Genomic DNA, 8,041 nt, shown 5'->3' on the forward strand with positions numbered 1-8,041 from the left:
ACTTTATGGTGATGCTACATTCTACATCAAAACTGTCGATTGTACAGTTGTCAATAAAGTAATAAGTAGTATTAAATCAAATGCTGTTGGGGCCGATGGAATATCTCTAAAAATGTTGTTGCTCATTATGCCTTCAAGAAATTATTACTACGATTAATATGTCTATTACCCAGAGCATATTTCCTATAATATGGCAGAAAGCGATAATTAAGCCTATCCCTAAAAATAATAATCCCTCAGAAAATAAGGATCTACGGCCAATAAGTATCCTGCCATGTTTATCCAAAGTATTGGAAAAAATAGTATATATCTATAGCTATCTGATTTTCTTGAGACCAATAATATATTACCCATGAGACAGTCAGGATTCCGTAAACGTCGCGGTACTGCAACTGCACTGATTGATGTGGTTGACGAAATATTAAACGCGCAAGATAAAGGTAATGGCACTATACTAATTTTGTTGGATTACTCTAGGGCATTTGATACGATTAACGTCTCTCTTTTACTAGCTAAACTACACTACTACGGACTTAGCGCAGAAGCTATACAATGGTTCACCAGTTATCTGGGTAGTAGAACGCAAACCGTAGAACTTAAACATGAAGATGGCACCATAAAATCATCGCAATGTAGGCAAGTTCTTAGAGGTGTACCCCAAGGATCGATACTTGGTCCTCTACTATTTATTATATATTGCGCTGACGTAACAAAGGTCATAAAAAACTGCCGTTACCATATGTACGCTGACGACATACAAATATATATATCTTTTCCACCTAATGAAACTCATAATGCTGTACTTAAGCTAAATGAAGATTTAAGAAATATAGCAGGTTGGTCAGAAGCAAATTGTTTAGCGCTAAATCCACAAAAGTCTAAATTTGTAATACTGGGCACGGCGAATCAAATACAACTGATATCAAGGGAAATACCTATGGTTAAAATTCAAGATGAACCAATTGAAAGAGTTACAGAAGCACGTAATCTTGGCGTACTTATGGACGAATGCCTTAGATTTGAAAAACATATTCATAATACAGTTAAAAGCTGCTTTTATCGTCTAAAAGTTTTATACCAAATAAGAAAGTTTTTAAAGGTAAATGTAAGAATCCGCCTATGTGAATCATTAGTATTATCCAAATTAAATTACGCCGATGTAGTGGTGGGCCCAAGACTATTGCAACGTACAAAAAATTTAATTCAGAAGGTGCAAAATGCTTGTGCAAGATATTGCTTCGATATACCTCCACGTACGCATGTCACACAATATTTAAATAACGCAGGAATTATGAGAATGGAATACCGTAGGCAACTGCATTTTATGACGCTCTTATTCGGGGTAATCAAGTTCAAACTTCCACCATACCTTTATAACAAGCTTCGTTGGGCGCACGATACGAACACATACGCAACCAGATCGAAATCATATTTGCTTCTTATGCCTCTCCATAGAACGGCCGCCTTCCGTGGCAGTTTTCGATACGCCGCCACCAAGTGCTGGAACAACCTTCCACCGCCATTGAGGAACCTAAATATAATTCATAATTTTAGAAACAAATACAGAAAATTTCTTCTTGATAAACAAAAGCAAACATAGCAATTGATTTTATTTATCTTTGTTAATTTAAATATAATATAATGATTTATATTTAATTGTATACATATGTATGAATTTATATACATGTTCGTGTGTGTGTGTGTGTATAATATGTAGGTATGTGTGTGTATGTAGTTGTATAGATGAGATTTTATATATGTATATGTCATAACTATAAAATGATAATTCAATATAATCTTATAACTTTTTTTTTTTTTTAATATGTAATCAAATCTACTCACCTTACAGTGCATGGCCCATTGGCAAGATGGAGTATTGATCAGACTTGGTTAGACTATTTAGTGAATAGATTTCAACCTCTATTTGATTGTTATAATATTTGTTAAACGGCACGTCTCGACCTGCTTGCGACCTTCTGTAATAATATGTTCGCTATATTAATTTATACCTCCAATAAATGCAAAGAATCAAAAGTAATATTATTGTGATTTAGATTATATTAAAACACATTTAAAAAAAGAAAAGAAAAACAGAAATTAGTATATATTACTTACTTATTATTATTAATTCTTTTTTTTTCTTTCTCCTTAAATAATTCGTAGGTGATCGAATATCTTTGTGATCTCAGCGTAATATAATTTAGTTTTAAATTTTAATCCATTGTGCTACACGTCCAACCTCCACTGCCGCCGCGAGGTACCTGAGGGCTGAGCGCATCACGCACCTTTTTGTGGCATCGTACTGCTATGTAGGCAGCATTTTGTTTTTATTTATTTATGCCTCTTTTTAAAATCTTTCTAAGATATTATTTAATTGTATTGTTATTTTAAGTTTTTGTTTTTTTTTTTTTGTTGTATTGTTTATGTCACTGATGTATCAACACGATGCTTACAAATAAAAATTCTTTCTTCTTTCTTTCTTTCTATTGTACCTACACCATAAATATGATACTATATTCAGGGTTTCTGGAAGAGATCTCTTGATAGAGATAAGTTATCCCTTTGTACACATTTTTCATTTACATAATTTTCTGTATACTCTATTGGTACATAAATAAATAAATAAATAAATAATTTTGAGAATATTTATTTGCTCTTGGACGAGAGCCATTTTCTTCTTGTATATTTTGCGAAACTTCTTCTGTGTTTATAGATAATTGAGGATTATTGTTATTTCCATCACACTTTACCTCACTTCTTTCTTAAGCCATATTGTCGTCGTGTGTCTGAAAGAATATTTATATTAAAATTAGTAACAGACGGATAGATATAACAGCCACACTGGACAAAGTAATTATAAAAGATGAGTAACAATTTAAACACATGTTTTATTCGAAAAACCAAAATATGAGTCCCTGGGACTCATGGCGGTGATTAGTGTGATTTTTAGTGAAGTGGTGAATTAAGGGTTTATTTAATATTGTCACAAACAACTTATTTACTTACTACGCACGTCGTAAGTACCTATAATTAGAGGTATAATTAGTTATTTCCTTAAATATTATTAATATTTTCTTGTAATTGTTATTATTATCTCTGTTGGTAATTCGAATAAATAAATAAATAAAATAATATGAATACGAATAAACTATCGCTATAACTTAAAACCCCCACTTGGTACCTACTGACTACATTCACATAATGACTAATTTAATTACTTACCTCAGTGTTTAATGTCTGGCTCCTATCATATACTCCTCGCAGGAAATTATCCATCGTTTCGAATACAAACCAATTAGTGTGTGTGGGATGTCAGGGGGCGCAAACTACATTTTAGCGCCCAAAGCCAACCTCACCTGCCCGTGGTGCATCCTGCCGACTAGCAAACGAGGCTCTGGCGACCGAAATGATGGCGGTATAACCATAAAAATAAACGTAGCCAAATACCACAGGCCGATGACGGGCAGCAGCGTCACCGGTGCGAGAATCTACGTTCTGCGATCGCCAACACGCCTGCCCAGCGTAGCGATTACGGGCATTCCCTTCTATGCACAGAACACGCAAGCCACGGCCCCCAGTTCCCGGCAGCTCCGCTATTCCTCTTCATGGTGGCGACGATGGTAACGGTGGGACGGGGGGTGCTAAGAATCACCGGGCTACGGGAGGCCACCACAACCGACTGGCCCTTGCGACGTACAACGGACGTAAGCTACGACTTGAATCGCATCTAGCGCAACTTGAGGAGGAACTTGGGAAAATTAGGTGGCACATATTAGGGCTATGTGAAGTCCGTAGAGAGGGAGAGGACACCATAATCCTCGAATCGGGCCACCTAATGTACTTCCGAGAGGGAGACCAACAAACCTAAGGTGGCGTTGGGTTTCTGGTTAATAAGTCCCTAGCTGACAATGTTGTGGAAATCTCCAGTGTGTCGAACAGGGTAGCGTACCTTATTATAAAGCTCACCGAGAGGTATAGCCTCAAGGTGGTGCAAGCGTACGCACCGACCTCGACACACTCGGACCATGAAGTGGAGGAAATGTTCGATGACATATCGAGAGCCCTCCACTTTACCACAAAAACTTACTACAACGTTATCATGGGGAACTTTAACGCCAAAGTGGGAGTACAGAATTGCAGCGAATCGGTAGTAGGACCCCATGGATTTGGAAACAGGAATCATAGGGGGCAAACGCTTGTCAACTTCCTCGAATGGGAGGGACTCTTCTTGATGAACTCGTTCTTTACGAAGCAGCCCCAAAGGAAGTGGACGTGGCAAAGCCCCGACACTATGACCAAAAATGAGATAGACTTCATCATGACAGACAAGAGGCATATATTCAGAGACGTCTCAGTGATCAACAGGTTCAATACCGGTAGTGATCACCGACTTGTCCGAGGCTCTCTGAATATCGATTTTAGGGCCGAGCGCGTCCATCTGATGAAGTCCACGATCCGACCAAAGCTGGTCCAACCCATTGCGGGATCTGAAACGTTCCAGTAAAACCTGGAGAACCGATTCGCTGCCGTGAAAACCACAACAGACGTAAACCATACCCTAGAAAATGTAGTTCGAATTCTCAGGGAAGAAGGTACAAGATTTTGTGGCATGCAGCGTAAGGGCAGGAAGTCCAAACTTTCAGAAGAGACTTCTAGGCAAGCGCGCTCCATCTTAGACTGTATCTCACTTTCCATCAGGTGTGATACAGTCAAGCGCTAGCCTATACATTTAAAAAAAAAAAAACAGGATCTACCAGAAGTAGTGTCATCTCATTCAGCCAATCATTCATCATCAGTCATTCATCCATCACCAATCATTCATAAAACAGATTCACAACACATCAAACACTTATTCAAATCATGTAGAAATCATTCATCAATCATAAAATCTTTAATTCATTATATTCTAAATTTAATTATTTACAAAGAATTATTGCCTACATATTAAGGTTTATATACAACTTAAGAACTAAGAATAATAAACAAAAGGGTTGTCTTTCTATTGAAGAACTAAATAATTCATTTAAAATTATAATTGTAAATTCTCAGATAGAAATGTTTCCTGAGGAATACAATTTATTAATGGATCCCAGGTGTTAGAAAGTCTCCAACCATCTTCTCTATTGAAGTTCGGATGTTTTTGAATTTCAATAGCCTCGCGTATCATTCTAGGAATTAATCTGTGTTCTTTAGCGAGGATCTGTGGTTTATCAAATCGGATAAAATGGTTAGGTTTATCCAGAGCATGTTCACACACTGCAGACTTTGAAGAACGCCTATTTTTGACATCTCCTATGTGTTCCTTGACCCTGGTACCGATACTTCTCTTTGTTTGGCCTATGTAAGATAAACCACACTCACATTCGAGTTTATATACTCCTGCAGTTTGTAAAGGAATATTACTCTTGATAGGTCTCAAGAACTGGGGAGCATGTCGGTCACCTCCATGTGGTGCTCCCTGGAAACGTGTGGGCGGCAGCACCGTAGCAATTCCGTTGCGATGCTGCCGTCGACACGGCTAACGACCGACAGGGCCGGGGGGGGGGGGGTTTAGTATATTGGGGACGCACGTTGTTCCGCTCTGCTTTAGCAGAGCGGAACCCTTCGCCCTATTATACGCAATCTTAATCCTAAGGTCTAGCGTGCCGAGAGGATGAATGGCCGGAGGACATCCGGTCGCTAGCGCTACAGAAATAAAGGCGCGGATATGGAAAATACAATAAAATGTATAACTCCCCAGGTGGGCAGCGACAATAGCCGTCAATCCCACCCGGAGCTGGTCTCCGGCAAGCGCCCCGACTCGAAATCTGGGGGGGGGCGCACATACCGCTTATCCGCACGCTGAGAGCGTCAAGAGCCGAGGAGGCTCCACCCGTTCTCGCAGCCTAGAGTCGATGGCTGTGAGAACCGACAACGTGCTGGCGAGGCCGATGGGCGGAAACGCCTGTGCGTCAGGGAGGAGAAAGGATCGCAGGGGTCAGAGTCGACGAGTGACGTCCTGCCACCCCCGAAGGTGCCTAAAGCACGGTCGGGGAGAGGTAAGTCGCGGGCCGACAAGGCCAAACCAGCGATCAGGATCCAATTAAAGGATTCCAAGGATAGAAAAGCGTTGGCACGAAACAGACGTGGGCGATTTTCTCGCCCGGACACGCCTGTCTCCAACGCTGGGGAGGATAGAAGCGGCTGCGACTCGGACATGAGCTGTTCAAGTTTCAGCCTCTCCTCTTGCGCTGGGCCCAGCAGGGCCACTGACGGGGATACCGGGGACGAGCGCCCAGACCCCTCCGCGGCTTCGGCTGCCACCAATCAAAAGGCGCCGACGTGGAGAAGCTCGAACAGGAGAACTCCCAACTTCGAGCCGAACTCGCGACCGTCACTCAGCGGCTGGAGCTGCTGACGGCACAATTTAACGCCTTTCAGGCGAAACAGGGCATTGTGTCGTCGGCTCCATCCAGTGACGTGGCGACGCCCAAGCGCGCGACGCCGGCAGCGACTACTGCTACGGCGTCTGCAGCGCGAGCCCCTGTGGCGTCCAGGAAGCGTGCCCCTGCCGCACAGGCCGGGCGCGCTCCTGCGGCGACGTCGAGGTCTTCTGTTACTCCACGCGCTCCTGCTTAACTGACGAGCAGTGAAGCCAGGCTCATGGAGCACATCGGAGCCCTCATAGAGGAGAAGCTGGCCGCCTTCAGGGCGGAGCTCTTCCCCGACAGGGCATATAGCGCCTATTCGGCCAGTGGAGGCCCCATTGACGGACCCTCCTCCGCCCAGGAAGAAGAAGAAGCAGGGAGAGGAAGAGGAAGGCGGGACCGGCTCCTCTTCCGGTCACCGACTTACCACCGGTGCCCGCTTCCTTTCCCTCCTCCTCTCGTCCGACGGCTTCTGCCGAGTCTTGGGCGACGGTCGCGGCCAGGAAAGCGCACCCTGGATCGCGGCTGGAGGCGTCTTCCCAGCCTGCGGCAATGAAGCCTGCGGCTAAGAAGGCGCCTAAGAGGAGGCTCCCAAAGGTGCCGGCGACCGCGGCAGTCGCCATAACGGTCGTCGAAGGCTCGACGATGACCTATATTGAGGTCATGCGAGCTGCCCGTACGCGGGTTCAGCTCCCTGACCTCGGTATCGAGACGGTCGAGCAGAAAAGGGCCATCACTGGCGGGATTCTGTTGAACATCGGGGGTCCCGACAGTGACGCTAAAGCCGACCGCATCCGCGTGGGATGGGGCTCCGCTAGGGTCGAGGTGCTGGAAGCAAGGCCGCTTTATTGCTTCCGGTGCCTCGAGAAGGGCCACGTTAGGCAGACGTGTCCGAATGAGGCAGACCGGAGCGACCGGTGCTTCGCCTGTGGAGAGCGCGGACACAGAGCGAGCCAATGCACGGCCAAGTCGCTTAGGTGCCCCTTGTGCTCAGATGTGGGTCGCCCGTCGGCCCATCGTCTGGGCGCAAAGACATGCTGCCAGACGGCGGGTGGGAGGAAGAAGGGTAAAAAGACCGCTCCTCCCACCCCGGCTCATACGACGACCGAGGCTCCCGCCTCAGCACCGGACTCTGCTCCGCAGGAGGCCATGGAGGTCTCCCATTCGCGGGAGTAAGGGTGCTGCAGACGAACTTGAACCACTGCCGCAATGCTCAGCAACTTCTGATGCAGACCATTGCGGAGTGGTCCATAGGCCTCGCGGTCGTGGCGGAGCCCTATCGCGTCCCCGACCAACCTCGCTGGTTAGGGGACGCCGCTGGCACCGTGGCCATCCATTGGGCGGGCGGTGCGGGGGTCCCACCCTGTTCCCTGCTTGAAGCGGGGCTGGGATTCGTGGCCGTTCGGTGGGGCCCCTTGGCCATTGTGGGGTGTTACGTCTCTCCCAATAGGTCACTCGCCGACTACGAGTTGTACCTGGACGGGCTAGCGGACTTCGCAGATGCCTACCCCGTCCGCTGATCGTCCTGGGGGACTTCAATGCCCACGCCAGGGCTTGGGGTAACTCTAGGGACGATCCGAAGGGAGTGACGCTTCTCGACTGGGCGGCTGGTTTGGACCTCCGGCTTATTAACG

General features: G+C 45.4%; 1 long non-coding RNA gene across 1 annotated transcript; it reads right to left on the reverse strand.

Moving 5' to 3' along the window:
- Positions 1 to 441: 441 nt before the first annotated feature.
- On the reverse strand, positions 442 to 2,274 carry LOC124542682. Its single transcript, XR_006967341.1, has 3 exons — positions 2,116 to 2,274; positions 1,843 to 1,976; positions 442 to 1,531 (listed from the first exon to the last, which is right to left on the reverse strand). It is a non-coding gene; the product is annotated as an uncharacterized LOC124542682 (long non-coding RNA).
- Between the last annotated feature and the right edge of the window lie 5,767 nt (positions 2,275 to 8,041).

This window comes from Vanessa cardui, chromosome W (genome assembly GCF_905220365.1).
Source record: "Vanessa cardui chromosome W, ilVanCard2.1, whole genome shotgun sequence".
NCBI classification, from domain to species: Eukaryota; Metazoa; Arthropoda; class Insecta; order Lepidoptera; family Nymphalidae; genus Vanessa; species Vanessa cardui.